At 39.4% G+C, this 16,863-nt stretch overlaps 1 pseudogene; it reads right to left on the bottom strand.

Moving 5' to 3' along the window:
- Window positions 1-270: 270 nt before the first annotated feature.
- LOC101608365 lies at window positions 271-14,389 on the bottom strand (annotated as a pseudogene).
- Between the last annotated feature and the right edge of the window lie 2,474 nt (window positions 14,390-16,863).

Genomic DNA, 16,863 nt, shown 5'->3' on the forward strand with positions numbered 1-16,863 from the left:
GGGACTGTTTGTGACTAGCCAATCAGAGGGACTAATGCCTTAGTTCCCCTGGTCTCAAAATACTATGATTCACATTTGGTTCTTACACAGTTAACCAAGCCATAGACAATACCTCCCCTTCCACATACTTCCACACTTCCAGGACTGGAGACACTCTTGGCTGAGTGATCTTGGCCACTCAGGTGTTGAAACCATTGTGAGGTGGGGACTAGTATGAGGAGTTTAGCTCACCCAGGGCATTGCTCTTATAAAGCATCAATGTGGGACACGTCACCAGTTCTTGAGAGGGTTATGATAAAAGGAACAAGGGTGGCCCCATCCAGCTTCTTGTTTGGCAATGTGATTACTTCCTGTTCCACTAATGCCTTTGTCATCTTCCATTAGTGTCCACACTGAGCTGAGCTGCGGTCTGTACCTTGCTTTTGTGCCTCCAACACTGTGAACCAAATCAACATTCTCTTCATAAGAAGTCTGTATCAGGTCTCTAATTATAGAAATTACAATCAGACCAGTACAGCCTTCTTTCATAATTTTATTATTGTGCATTTATGTGTGTACACATCTTCATGTGGGGGGTGCACATATGTACAAGGGTATGCACGTCATATTTGTGTGCAGGCCAAATAATATCTTTGGTTACTGCCAACATTCTCTGAGATACGCTCTCTCATTGGCTTGGAGGTCATCAGTTAAGCTAGCCTGGCCAGAGAGCCCCAGGAATGCACCTGTTCCACTTCTTCAGCAATGAGATTACCAGTGTAGCCTGGCTTTTTTTGTTTTCTTACATGTGCTCTAGGGATCAGATTTAGGTGTTCATGATTGTCTGGTAAGTACTTTAATGATGGTGCTATCCCTCAGACTCTCCTTTGCTGTTTTATTAGTGGTAATTTCGTCAGAGGAGTTTCAGACCATGGTAGGATTATCCTGCATACTACCACTGCCCTTATGACCTTGCGAATTCCTATGATAGAGAATGATGTTCATTAGAGAACATGTCCAACCCAAACATCTATTAGGTCCATGTCGTCTTTCATTATCATTGATGATTCTGTAAGCTCTATACTCTAAAATGTTTTATTTTTTTCTAAGTTAGTTATGGTAACTCAGGACTTAACAATATAAAACATCCACTCCTGCCTTTCATAGGCTTGTCTTATCTCTTTTACTTAGCCCTATCTACATTGGTCTTTGCTCTCATGGTTGCTTAAAATGGCTTGAGGAATCAACATGGAACAGGACTTCTGGCTGTGATCCTCACAATAAGCTGCATGCATGTGTATGATGCAGTCCATTGAGTTGCTGAAGTCACAGTCATTGGCAGATGGAGGAAGTTCCAGGCTATCAACTTTGAAGAAGTCTCTGGCTATATTCCTGTTTGACAGGGAACAAAACAAATTCTGCATAAACTGATAGGGGGATGCATACCAGCAACCCAAATCACCAAACCACATTATCTTTTGTCAACCAACATGCATAATTCCTCATATATTTTCCATCCCCAACGTACATGTTTCTCTCCAGAATGGCTCCTGGAGCTCTCCTAGGTGCTCAGTGTGGACAGTTATTGCCCTAAATGATGGATGAGCTTACTCCCCAGCAGCTCCTCCCTGCCTCTCACTGGCATCACTACCTAACCCGGAAGACTTCTGCTCTGCAAGGCTCTTGTCTGCTGCTGGCTCCTGTCAGGGGCTGACATTATTCTTCCTAAACCTGTTGACCTGGTCTCAGCCCCTCTCTTTCCCCAGCAGTCATTTCTCTTTAGCTGCCTTTATTTCCCTGCAGGCTCGATTGCTTGACCAATTATGAGATGCGTACTTTGGGTCAGTTGCTACATCCATGTGGGTAACTACTCACCAGTAGTATAGATTCCCTTTGCTCACTCCGCTGAGGTGAGATTTCTATTACTCAGAGAGCTGTATTCTAGAAAGAGACTGTATCTAAAGTCCTCACATGGAGGAAAAGCACCATTTTGCATGTGAGGAAAAGCACCATTTTGCATGAAAATTAACTTTGAAAATCACCCATTAGAGACCAGCATACCATTTTCGATAGATTTAACACAACCAGTTTCTCCTCCAAGACTGGATTAGAATTACTATTTCTTCACTTTGGTGAAAGAATCATGTAGGAAACAAATCTCTGAACTTATCTGAGGTGAGGTTCATGTTAGGGTAATTGAGCTGGGACCAGCCTATGGGAGAGGGTCCTAGACTATATAGAAAGAGGAATGTGTGTTGATCACTAACATCTATTGGTCTCTGCTTCCTGACTACAGGCATAATGTGACCAGCTGCTTCATAATGCTGTCACCATGTCCCTCTGCTGTAATCTCAAATAGTGAGCCAAAACAAACCCTTCCTTCCTTGAGTAGCTTTTGTTAGGATATGGCAAGGAGAAAAGTCACTGTGTGAGTAACCATTGTATAAAACTACATTTAGCCAGTCAAAAAGAAAATAATAAAGCAGCCTCTAGGAAGCAAGGGCATGAAGCTCACATATGGTACCAGGCTGTGTTCACCCTAAGATGTGTGCTTGTTCAATGAATGGTCACTGAAATTACTCCTGTCTTTCCTCCCTCTCCCACCATCTTTTCCTTCCTCTTTCATCTTTCTACTATACTCTCTTCTCTTTACTTTTCCCTCCCTTTTCATTTTTACTCTGATTTTGTTTGCATCTTCTTTCTGTCATCCTTCCTACTCTTCTATATATGCATAAGACTCACTGGAAGAACTCTAAGATGACTTTGTGCACATGTATGAGTTACTTTTTTTTGTCACAGCAACAAAATACGTAACATAACCAACCTAAAAAAAAAGCTCAGCTGAGCATGGTGGTGCATGTCTTTAATCTCAGCTCTCAGGAAGCAGGAGTAGGAGGATTGCCATGACTTCAAGGCCACCCTGAGACTACAGAGTGAATTCCAGGTCATCCTGAGCTAGAGTGAGACCCTACCTTGGAAACCAAAAAAAGGAAAGGTTTATAAGGTTCAATCTATGAATCTGCACTTTTGCTTTGAACGTACATCGAAGCAACATATTTTAGGAGGGGCTTTTTGAAAGGAAAATTATTTTCTTCATAGCTAGGGGGTTAAACAGAGAAAGAAGAAATGGCTAGAGTCACACAAACCCCTTTGAGAGCAATTACCCAACCACCCAATGATCTCAGGTCATCCCACTAGGCTCCACTTCTTAAAGGTTCTAGTACTTTCCAGTAGTGCCACCCTGGAGACCAGGCCTTTAACAAACAACTTTGAAGAATATCCAAAATTCAAAAATGGTCACAATGTTTTAAAAGGTCATGTCATGCTATTTTGTTTCTCCTTTCTTTGTGTATCACTCAAAGTTTGGCCCTAATTAGCTCCATCTTTTTTTATTGTTTTTTCTCATACCACAGGCATGTCTTCCTCAGTGGACACACCCACAACCATTTTACTTCTATAGATTTACTCTCTCTCATTTTTTGTTAGTATTGCTAAAACACTTGAATTTCAGTCTTTAAGTAGGTTATTAGATAATCCCAGGGGACAATTTGTCTTCAATGGCTTTCTATTTCTGGTTTTAACTGTTTGAGAAACCCTGACCCAACATCTGGACTAAAGGGGTCTTCCATTCCAGCAAGACTTTACCTCCGTTCCCCTGCCTCTCCCACCCAAAAGTCCTTTCTCCATGCTCCAGAGTGGCTCCCCCCTCCTTCCTTTAGAACCAAGTTAGTATATGTGTGGTAGGTGCTCCACAGACTACCATTCAAAATAGTGATATACTACCTTCTTCAGAAACAACATCTTTAATTTTTTTCCAACTTCAACTCTCTGGTCAAATTTTATTTACCACTAGAAAAATCCCTTATTCATTCCAGTTTATTGAAACTCCTTCTCACTCCTCTGTCTTCTAGTCTAAAATCGCTATTTGCTTCTCCTTACCTAAATGACCTGATTATTCAGAGATAAACTCACCTCTTCTCTCAGATTCTCTGGCCAAATCACAGTTTCCTCTTGTTCACTTCTCTAACATTTGCAGTTGCATAATTAGCACCTGGTGCTAATTTAATGGTACATATCCCGTAGGTCCTGATGTACCCATAGGTACTTTGTGCTCAGCAAGTATATTTATTTTGCTTACATTTCATTACTAAACATACAACACAATTTATATTGTTATAAATGGGAAAATTTTATCTTTAAACTTTGATGTCCTGATTTGTGATATTGGACCTGTGGTCCTCTATGACAGAGTCCAGCTGTATTTGTATTTGATCCCACTGAGCTGATGAGCTACCTTTTCTTTTTCCAGTGGTCCCACTCAACTCTCTCTTATCCAGGCTATGCAATCACACTCAATTTCAGTTTTGCCATGATTCCAGGCACAGAAAGTTGAGATTGGAAAAGACAATGCTGAATATTAAGAAAAAACACAGCTAAGCTAGATGCTGCTATTTTTAGGGGAAGACAAAAGCAGATCTTGGGAGAATGCCTGGATTAAAACATTTCCTAGTTTTGACCCAAATGTTTCCTGTACTATGTCTTATTTGTTTGCTGGGAGAAAATAACTCGTATTGGGACTAGCTTTAGAGACAAAGGATGTATAGTCAAGTTCCAACTTTGCTAGGCATTAGTAATAGTTAAGATGATTATTGAAAGGGGGAGAAATAAGCAGAGGAACATGTACAACATAAGCATTTGCCATGTGATAAGGTTCTGAGTTGGGTAGGATCATTGCTCTTTCAGGAAGCCTGAAGACCCCAGTGTCTTGTGCACAGAGAGAAATAAAGGGTGAACATTGCATAAAATGAGAACAAAGAATAGGCAAGACAAGCATATTCAGGGCCTCGAGAGGTATGATATAAATTCCTGTTATGCCAAGAGCGGGTATGATGTGAGCCGGTAAATTGTCATCATAGGCATTTCTCCATAAATCTCTTGGTCATATAACCCTGTCTTTGCATCTGATTTTTGGAGATCAGAGGCTAACAAGTGCTCAGGGGTTGACAGGGAGGAAACTGGTCATATTTACCACTTGAACATATCAGTTTGGCTCCAGAGAGAAGAGCAACTGGAAAGGCCTGTGGTGGCTTTGGGGACACCATTTAAAAAACAAAGCCACTTCATTTTTTTTCTCTTATGATCTCGTTTCTAGCTTGAGGAAGGGGGTGCAATATGACATGTGTGGCATGGAAACAGAAAGAAGGCATGGCATGGAGGGCACAGGGGTGAGAAGGACAGGGATAGGAGTAGAAGAGGAGAATCCATAAATAATTTTGTCAGTTGGAAAATGCTATAATGACTCCTAACATTTGAATGCTAATTTAAAATTTAAAAAAAAAAAAAAAAAAAAAAAACAAGTGAAAAAGGCAAAAGAAGATGGTGCCCTGATCTTGGATGCAGATGATTGGAAATGGGTTTGGGAGTGAGTAGGATTTAGGTTTGTTGACAGAGAGGACAGGGTAAAGGGAAGGCACCCTTCCTCCAGGTTCGTAGCTGGAGTAAGTACTTTGCTCATTGTATTTACACCTGGGCTGTACCCATCAAATACTTGCTGCTTAATGGAGAATAAATTCAGGCATAAGGAACTGGGAGCCTGCATCCCACCCATCCTGGAAAGAAGAATAGTTGTAATTTGCCTCACCTCGCCAAGCTGGCAGAGAAGGAGGGAGCAGGTGTGTGCCCCAAAGCAGAAGTGATTTTTTGGCAAGAGAAGACATTAAACTGGGGCTCCAGATCCATCTTGCTGACCTTATACAATATGTTCTCCTGAGCAGAGGGGAAGAAATAAGGTCATGGGATATGGGCCAGAAGTGATGTAATGAGAAAAACCTCTTCTGACACCACTTCTATTCTTGCTAAATAGCAATAAGGAGAAAAAAAATTGAAAAGTTAAGAACTTTTTCTTTTTCTCTTTTATCTCATTCCTATGACTATAACTAGGCTTATGCATAAGTCAAGATATTTTATTCAGTCATCATATATTTTGAATTTCTACTGTACATTGAGATTACTATGAATGGAGCTGAGCATTTCTGTAAAGATAAACATGAATCAAATCCTCACATAATTAATAAATATTTCATATTGCAATGAGTGCTATGAGGAAAAGGTGTTCACATCCAAGGGAATTCTAGATCCAGCCTATAGGGTTCAAGGTAAGAGCTCTTAAGTTAGCACTGATTCCATTAAGGCTTGATGGGTAGCTTATGGATAAGGATGCGAAGACTAGCGAGATGTCTTAATGAGTAAAATATTTGCCTCACAAGTAAGAGCACCTTAAGTCAAGTTCCAAACACCCACACATATTAGACATGGTGACACATGCTTGTAACCTCAGCAGTGATGGGATATGAGTAGATATTTGCTCATGATTCCCAAGGAAAAGCCACATAATACAACTGGTACCTAACATGGGGCATGACATAACCAAAGACGAGTTTGAGAGGAACAATTGAGTGGTCAACCTCCTTACCACAGTAATATAAGTGATCAGAGGAGGAAGAAATCATACCAAATTTTCTCTGGAAGAATCTAACCTGGATAAGAATTTGTTTCATGACCAATGGAGAAGATAACTCTTGTTTCAACTCAACTCTTTGACTTGATGTTCTAGAAAATGTTTTCTCTTACAGACTTGACCCTATGTTTTTAGCTCAAAATATCTGGAGCATAAAAATTTGACTTCATCCTTTTCTCACTCCTGTTGCTTTCTTAGGCCAATAGCAGGCCCAAACACAGAATTTGAAATATCCATTATCTAAATGTACTGCTGTGTCTGTCTCTGAGGAAAAGGCACCTGGGAAGCAGTTTGGCATTAAAATATTCTTCCAGATACATGAGAAAGTTGAGTTATCTTAACATTTGTATGCAGAAAGCCCAGTATTTTTCTACATTTTATACTCATATGTGGGTTATTTATAATTATGTGGATTGTGTGTTACAATCATTCATTAGTTCTTTTTAATGAAGGTGCACACCTGGTTAACTCTTAGCCCCAAGCTTCACTGCTTCTATTGGCTTCTTGACAGTCTTAGAGATGATAGAAACACACAAAAAAAGAGAAGATAATTTTCAGAAACAAACATACCAAGTGCAGATGGCAGCAAGATTCAAGTTCTGCACCTGGACACATTCAGCTCCTTTTCTGACTTGAAGGTCAGAAAAAGTTTTGAATTTTAAAGGTAGTGCTCCTTTCTGTATTCAGAAATCTCTAAATGGTACTGATTTTCATGAATTCTGGGATGAAGTATATTACTTGTATTTGCCTCATCAGGACCAAATGTCTGACAGAAATATTTTAGGGAAGAAAAGTGAAATTTGTCTCTTACTTTCCAGAAAATTTCAGTCCATCATGTTGGGGAAGTCATGGACATGCCAGTGTCTCTGTTAGTGGCCATCAAAACATCAGGCCATTCTCATGGTGTGGAATAAGATGCAGAGGGGTAGTTATAACGATTAAAAGTCCACCCTAGTCACCTACTCTACCAACCAAGCCCTACATCCCAAAGGCTGTGCAGCTTTTAAAACAACCCTATAATCTGAGGCGTGATCATTCAAGACGTGAGGCTGCAAGGACATTTCTGATTGAAGTCATTATAGGAAGCAAGATGTAGTATTATAAATGCTAACAATGTATACTGTCTTTCACGTGATGTTCTTAGAATGAGTGTGTGCTATGTTTATCTTCCATATCCACAGACAAATATGAATTTATCTAGGAAGTTACCTAAGTACTCAGCAAATAGCATAGGTGCCTTTAATGGCATTGATCATGTAGTTTAACAACTTAGGTATGGTTCTCTTTGTTTTATTTCTATTTTTTTCCCTTCTACCCCAGGACATTTAGGTTTATTACATGCATACAGAAAGACTAGAATCAGATGCCAAAGAAAGTATTCATTGATGGCAAATAAACATTTTCATGAATACAGATTTCAGTTGCTGGGTTATAATGCACACTCTAAAATATCTTTGAATTTTTTGTTATTATGTGTACTGCATACTTAAAACATGAAATCAATTAATAATAAGGGAAACATTTCAGCATTGGGGATATTTTTTCTTATCTACAACTTGTAATTGGCCTTTATTTTATTTTATTTTATTTTTATTCATTAGAGTCAGAGAGAATGGGAGAGAGAGAGAGTGAGAATTGGCATGCCAGGGCCTCTAACCATTGAAAACAAACTTCAGATGCATGTGCCCCCTTGCACATCTGGCTAACATGGGTTCTGGGGAATTGAACCTGGGTCCTTTGGCTCTGTAGGCAAGTACTTTAACCACTAAACTATCCCTCCAGCCCATAATTTTACTTTTGTGTTTGTTTGTTTTTTGAGGTAGGCTGACCTGGGATTCACTATGGAATCTCAGGGTGGCCTTGAACAAAAGGCGATCCTCCTATCTCTGCCTTCCAAGTACCATCACGCCTGGCTCCATAATTGTACTTTTAATAAAGATAAATACCCAGGATTTTATAGTGTTGGAGCTATTTATAGTGTTGGCTTACTTAATGTATTCTAAACAACATCAGAAACCTGCCTACATGTGGGAAGATATTTGAAAAATATATATTTGCTTTTCTTCTCAACTGTGTATTTTGGTCTGCACCTGTAAATATCTTGAATTATGCTCAAAATTAGAAAGAGAAAATGAGAGTGATTGTTTCATGTACAATAATTAAAATATTAGAAAGCCAGACATGGTGGTTCATGTCTATTATCCTAGCACTTGAAAACAAAAGGATCATTATGAGTTCCAAGTCATTCTGTGTTATAAGGTAAGACCTTGACTCAAAAAAGCAAATAAATAAATAACTATTGGAAGTAAGAAAAATTATATATCCACAGTAAATGTATATTATGTGGTAAATGTTCCTAGGAAGATTATTATGATAGCAAAAGAAATTGACTCAGTGATAAATAGTAGCACCATCTGTTTCTAGATCATTGGAGCATGTCACATGGTATGTGGTAGCATCATCCTCTCAGACAAAGTTGTGGATTGAGAGTCAGGACACCTGTATCTATCTAGGTCCAACTGAGTGACACTGGGGAAAAAAAAAAACTCTCTAGTGGTGGAGTCAATTATGAAGATTTAATTTAATAACAGCATAGTTCATCAGTAAATCCTTTTAATATTGGTTATCACAAAATGTGGGTTTCATAACTATTTAATATTTATATTTGCAATCATTTGTTTCCAGGACATTTTGTAAGTAATTATAGAAAGCAAAGTAGCCAGTCCATTTTAGATAATGACTGAGGCCTGCTGAAAAAGGTCCAATGGAAATGACTAAAGAATGGACTATAATGGTCAGTCATTACCTGTCCATCACTGGATTAGCCTTGGATCAATATAACCAAGCTCCCTGCCAAGACTAAGATAGAGATATATGGAAGGCATATTTCTGTAGAAACTTCTACAGTCTGTCTCGTTAACGTGTATAGCACTTCTACACATATTTAGGCTCCAAAATTTTAGAATATTAGAAAACAGATATACAGGATGTAGTTGATCTTTGACTTCAGATAAAAATAAGGCTTCCGTAAGAATCAATGGTATTAGAAATAAATATATAAGTGAATAATTACATCAAGGAAACAAAATTGTTATGTAATTTTAAACATTTATTTGCTTACCCATAATGATTTCGAAACATAATTTTATTCATTAAAGAACTGTGGAAAATTTTCTGAGACAAGAACTGAAATCATTGTGTTTTGGTATATATTAAATATGTACAAATTATTCATCTTGAGAAAATGTATATACAAGTGAGTGCTCCCAACATGACTCATGATTCATGTAGAATAGTACTGTTAGCCCTTTCATGGGACCTCAGATTAGTTGTGGTTGGAAGCTAGATACCTTTGACCATCTATACATTGGAGCATCAGAGAACCCAGTACTGCTCAGTCCAAGAAGCTGGATACCTCAGAACAAGAGGGACCAAATATGCAGCCTCAGTCAGGGGATGAAGCCCAAGAAACTCCCTGGAGTCACTGATTGGAGTCCACCTTGAAAGGCTGAGGAATTGGGAGTCTGGTCATGAGATATACACTTGCTCAGCAGGCATGATACTTGGAATGCTGACTGGCTTCCCCCTTCTCCCACTTTTGTTTCATTCGGACTTCCAGCCCACTTGATGGTACTGCCCACATCCCAGAGCTAGGGGTCTTTTGCCCTCAGTTGCAGTGTCATATGCCATGGACTCTGCAAACACTGCAGACACACCCAGAGTTGTGCTTACTCTGAGATTTTTCTCAACCCACTCAAATTGATAATCAAAATTAGCCATGCCAGTTCTTCTACAAAAACTGCATGAAAATATCAGTATATGTGCAAACACACCACACATGTGCATGTTTGGATGTTTCTATATGAACATGTGACATACATCCATGAATATTCCATTCAAAAATGGCATTAATCTATTTGTACTTTATTGTCTATGTCTTAGAGAACTCCCATAAAGATATACAACTGCCCTTTGCTTTGTGATGGTAATAGAGACATCAAATGCATGTATGCCATTACATATTTAAATATGTCTCACTTGTTAGTATTTTGAATCAGCAGAAAACTATAAATAGCATTATCCTAAATGCTCTTGTGTATTTATCATTGTAGACATGAGGAAAAAAGTAACAGTAAATTATTCTAGGAAAATGATATAAATTTAAAGCTCTGTTAAATATTGTTATATTGCCCCCCAGAAAAGTTCCATCCACTTGTACTAAGCAAAGATTCTTTTTCTCCTTCATGTTATCAAAGCTTGGATGTTTCAATGTTTTGAAATTTTTATGATCCTATAGTCAAATGAAATAATTTGTAAGAATTTCTGAAGTGATTATTTCTGCTCATTGTTTCCAGATTCATCCTCATGACTTGATTCTTGGTAAGCTTATTTGAACCCACTGTTCATAGGAAATTATGTGGCCATCTGTTGCAGTCAGGTTCACATTGCTGGCAGAAATCACCTGACCAAGAGCAGCTTTTGGGAAAAAAGGGTTTATTTTGGCTTAATGACTCAAGGAAAGCTCCATGATGGCAGAGGAAAATGATGGCATGAGCGAATGGTAGATATCACCCTCTGGCCAACATAAGGTGGACAATAGCAATAGGATAGTGTTCCAAACACTGGCAAGAGGACACTGGCTATAATACCCACCCCCATCAATACAGTGCCTACAGGAGGCATTAATTCCCAAATCTCCATAAGCTGGGAACCTAGCATTCAGAACACCAAGGTTTATGGGGGACACCTGAATCAAACCAACACTGCAACCTCTATGGCCTAGGATATAGTGTTTCCATTCTCAGAGGTTCTGTGTTTGTTACCAGGTACCAATGGGAACTTACCATCAGTGGCTATGTTACTGAGATTCTGCATGAAGTGTCAGGACCACGAAGGTAATAAAATGTGTACCACTTATTAATTAGCTTCAGCTGTGCCTATATTCTTTTTTTAAAAATGTTTTATTTATTTATTTGAGAGTGACAGACACAGAGAGACAGACAGATAGAGGGAGAGAGAAAATGGGCACGCCAGGGCTTCCAGCCTCTGCAAACGAACTCCAGACACATGTGCTCCCTTGTGCATCTGGCTAACGTGGGACCTGGGGAACCGAGCCTCGAACCGGGGTCCTTAGGCTTCACAGGCAAGCGCTAAACCGCTAAGCCATCTCTCCAGCCCTGTGCCTATATTCTTAAGTGTGTTGGGAAATGGTCCCCATGCAAGACCTCTTTTCCTGTCCTCATGTTCAAGGTAATTTTTCATGCAATCAGCTAAGGTGGGCTTGTAAGGTTTTATTTCAGTTCACCTTTCCATGATTCAGTTTGCCTTTGGGAAACCATATTTAATATCCTGGGCTTTTAGCATGCTCCTGAATCCATAAAGACACAAAATTTGAATTCTACATTGCAGATTTGGTTGCCACAAACTGCTAATGTGGTTGCATTCCTCTTCACACCTTCTTGGATTCTTACCTTTGCTTATGTTTATGTCTGATAATTTGTTGGACTTTTGGAAGATTTATATTTATTTTATAAAAAATTCTGTAAAAATTTAAACTATCATTTTGTTTGTTAGTAGAAAGTTGATCTAAATACTTTCACTTGTCAAATTAATCCAAAAAGAAAATATCTTCTATGTCTGTTGACTTTTATCTTATATTTCATACTTCTGGATTTTTACAATTAATTTTATGGAGAGAGTCAGGTCCAGTTCCCAGTTTCAGACCCTTGCTGCATTCTCCCTCACTACCACCTGCCTGCGGTCAGGAGGCTCCGCCCCTGTGGGGGTCATCATCGGTACCACTCATTCTTCGCTTTTGCCACTGCTTTCTTATTTCCAGTGATTTTTCTGTGATAGATTTCTTAATAACCCTTTCCCATATTTAACATTCTCATTAAGCACTGAAACTCTTAATTTATACTTCTAATTTTCATATAGGAGACACATGATAATTTAATAATACCTTGCCTTCCTGTGCTGGAGAAAAAAATATCATTGAATTTTTTTCCATTTTTAATATCAACTGAGATTGTCCACAGTTTTACTAATTCTCTAGCCATTTGTATTTTCTGGGAGATGTATCTATTTTTCTGGAACCATCTGATATGTAGCCAGAGGTATTAGTTCTACTAGCCCACATCATCTCCATTTATCTAATCCCCATTTTTGTAGAGTTACTTGCCTCTTTATAACATTTTTAAAAATTGAAATTTTTCATAACATGTATGGAATGTATGTATTTGATCATATCTCCCACCTCTTTTATCTACATCTTACTGTTGCTGAACCCTTTCTTCTAAGTGAGTCCTCCTCCTACTTTTTAAAAAAAAAAATTATTTATTTGTTTGAGAGTGACAGACACAGAGAGAAAGACGGATAGAGGGAGAGAGAGAGAATAGGTGCCCCAGGGCTTCCAGCCACTGCTAACGAACTCCAGATGCGTGCGCCCCCTTGTGCATCTGGCTAACGTGGGACCTGGGGAGCCGAGCCTTGAACCGGGGTCCTTAGTCTTCACAGGCAAGCGCTTAACCACTAAGCCATCTCTCCAGCCCCCTCCTCCTACTTTTATGTCATTGATCATTTGGAATTATTTCATGAGCATGGTGGAGAATTATTAACTGTGGCATTGGCAGCTTGCCAGGGGCTACACCACTGAAGAAAATGTCTGCCTCATCCCCACACAACTATTGCTTACCAATGCTAGCTTCTCAGGTAGAGTTGGGGCATCATGAGTCCTTCTTCCTCCCAGGATAGATTATAGATGCATTTAATTATGGGCCAGTCTTGTGCAAGAAGCCATAACTGTTGTGTGTATTATGTGCTCTTGACTGCAACAGTCACATTTTGGACACTTTCTGAAAACTCATTTTACAGTGTGTACACTATTGTGTGTAACACAATAGACTAAATACTAGCTCTTTTATGAGTCTAACAATAATACTTTGGTTGCTATATTGGTAATCTCTGGGGTAGTCATCTGGGGCTGCACCATTGTATTCTTGTTGGATTTTACCTGGTAATTGCTATCACTAATTTCATACCCACTTTTCCTGTGCCCTGGATACTATCATGAATGACAACGGGTTCTGTGGGAGCAGCAGAGGTATTTAGGATCACACACTTGCCTCTTTAGCCTATATATTCTTTTCTGGAAAGTGATTTTATTGGTACCCATCTGTAGAGAAATGGTCTGGTTGGCTGTAATGTTAGCTTCTGCTCATAGATGTTACTAGTACCTGGAGCTCATATCCCAGCCTGTCTGGCCCCTTCCTTGGTGCCTGTATGGAAACTAATCATAAACTGGTCAAAATATCTGTCAGTTTGCATTTTGGGATTATATATATGCTTCCTAGTCCCACAGGCTGTCATGCTTGCCTAGCAGGCATATTTGTTGGTTCCCATCTGCAAAAAAATTATATTTTTGCCAGCCTTTAATTTTCCTTCATTAAAATGTCTTGTTTGTTTTTCTGCACACTTAACTCCAGTGTCAGTTGTTGCATGGAATCCTTGTTTTAGCCAGACCTACAGGAGCCACCAGTATAGTCTGAACCTTGGTCATGTTTCCATCACAACAGTTCATTTGCTTGAATATGTCATGTGCTTTTATACCAAAACCTGAATAATTTTAATAAAATTGCCAATATTCTACAACTGAGGCCAGTTTGATGAGGACTCACTGAACTTCATGGCACCTGGCTATTGTTTGTTTATGAGTTCATAGAGGATGATGATGCCATTCCTCAGGCCCAGTTGGTGTCAGTGCTCCTGCGCCTGCCTGTCGCCTCTTCTATCCAATTGTGCAAAGCTCCCTTTGCCTGTCAATCATGTGTGGATTCAATCTTGTTTTTGACCTTGGCCCAGAGCCCATAGAGGGCCCTTGTTCAAATGGGTCATGGTGGTTCTTGTAGGAAGGGGCTTTCCTCAGGCTTGGAGAGGAGAAGAGAGGATCTGTCACTCATATATGCCTGTGCCTGGCCCCAGGAGTGCATATGAGAGAGAGACACATGACCTTGCTCCTCTTGTAGGAGATTCCCTTTCACCATGGAAAGGCTTGGGCTGTGCCTTCAGGTCTCCACCCTACTGGGTCCAGAAGAGGATTAGTCACACTGGAGATATGCTGGTGGGGTCAGAAAGTTTATGAGCTTAGGACACCTCATTGGATATAAAGGACATGGCTTCTTGCCCTGATGGATTCTAAGAGGAGTGTACTAACAGTATCCATAATGAGCATCCATAGATGGATTCTGTGTGTTATAGAAGGCAAGTATTGTGGAGGGTGGAAAAGACAGCACAATGTGGGAAGCGGTCTACAGTATATTCATGGCAAAGGCAGGGCATAGTACTCAGTAGATTAGCTTGAACGTTACCTTGAGGAAAAGTGAGGAAAATGACCAAGGGCTGCCTGTGGGTCCCAGGAATATATACCAAGTAGATGATATTATTGGAGGGTGACACTTAGAGGGAATGAGGTCAAAGATGGGTGAGAACTGGGCCAGTTACATATTGCTTATGAGACATCCTGAGTGAAAGGTGACATCTAGAGTATATTACAGATGGGCCTAGAAAAGAGACGAGCAGAATGAAATAGAAGCTGGAATCTGATAATGCAATGTTGCAATCAGATATTTTTTATTTTGTTTGTTCAGACAGACTTGAAGATCACTAAGGATGGACCCATCCCTCAAATCAGTAGTTTGTAAAACCACCAACTGAGGCTGTAGGACTCTTACATACTGGTTGACAGAATGGGGTCTAAGCCCTAACTCTGAACCTGGGTGGAGACTGGACATTCTTAATGGCCCCAGAGATTATATGATCATTTCTATATAGCTGAAGGCTTTCTTGTAACTAACAGGGAAATACATTGCCACTCCCAGAAGACTTAATTAGTCCAAATGTACCTGCCAGTCATCTGAATAGAAAAAAAGTGCCCTTCAGGAAGCTCTCTGGCCTAAAAAAAAAAAAAAAAAAAAAAACCTATGAAATCATATAAAACCTACCTAAAAATGTAGGCTGACATGTGGTCTCTTTGGTCATTGTCCATTCTCAACCCTTGACAGTGAATCGTACACAGTGGTCTCCCTGCCCTGTGAGAGTGTTCTGCTCTATAATGAGCCCTTTGGCCATTTTCCACTCTTATGCCTTGGAATGACTCCATTTTTCTCTGTAATAAGCCCTGCCGATCTTCTATGCTACACTCTATCTATCTCAATTGAATTATTTTGATGAAGATCCCAGGGAGAGGCCAAAATTTGATCCTGGTAACAGTAGCTTGGACAGTGGAGAGAAATAAGTGCATTCTGGTTACGTTTTGAATATATATCTAGTCTGATATTTTCATCAGTTAAGTGTGGGGTATGAGAAGGAGAAGTCAAGAAGACTGTGCATTCGGGCCAGAGTAACTATTACAGTGGAGTTATAGTCAATGGGTGATAAAGGGCATCAGTGAGAAACATTTGCAGGTTAAACTTAGGAGCTCAGTTTTAGATGTTTGTTAAAATTGTGTTTAGAAGATATACCACTTACAATAGCAAGTCACTTCATGAGTCCAAAGATTAGAAAAGTGAAAAAAAGAAAACTGAGATAAGCTATAGATGATGGTTTTTAAAGCCAGTGAGTGGGCTTATATCACTACGGAAATAAATGTTGACACATGTATGATGAGAACCAGAACAAAATACTCCAAGAATAGGAGGTTAAAGAAATGTTGAAGAAATGGCAAAGGAGACTGGAAAAAAATTCCAGTTAGTTGTATAAAAATCAAAAGCACATAGTACCCTTGACACAAATGCAGAAGCGTGGCAAATAGGGCTGAACATTTGTGTCTGATGTGAACAAATGATCAAGATGAAGGCTGAGACCTGTTCATTAAAACTGGCCATGTGAAGGTCATTGTTGACCTTGTCAAGACAAGCTAACTTGATTGGCAAAAGTGAAATCCTGATTGAATTAAGTAAAATAAGAAAAGTAATAGAAATGGCCTATATAGTTATTTCAAAAGCTTGTGCTGTAAGGGAGCACTGATCTTAGTGGGGTTGACAGCATTGGTGGGGTTGACAGCATTATGTTTTTGTTTTGAAGACAGGAAAAATAATTGGGTTTTAAGATGTTAATGGAAACTGTATAGTGATAGCACTAAAATGGTGATAAGAAAAAGATGGGAACATTGTGGGAATGATCTTTGAAGATGGCAGCAGTGGTATAGTGTTGGATAGAAACATGGATGATTTATCTCACAATGTGGACACAGAACTGGAAGGTGGTAGAGGAGGGGGCTCTGGATGTTCTCTTCAGTTCCTTTCCGGTGGCTTCATTTCCCTCAAGGAAACAGGTAGAAAGGTCTCTAATTCTGGTGCTTATGGTGAAAG

Source organism: Jaculus jaculus, chromosome 14 (assembly GCF_020740685.1).
Source record: "Jaculus jaculus isolate mJacJac1 chromosome 14, mJacJac1.mat.Y.cur, whole genome shotgun sequence".
Classification (NCBI taxonomy): Eukaryota; Metazoa; Chordata; class Mammalia; order Rodentia; family Dipodidae; genus Jaculus; species Jaculus jaculus.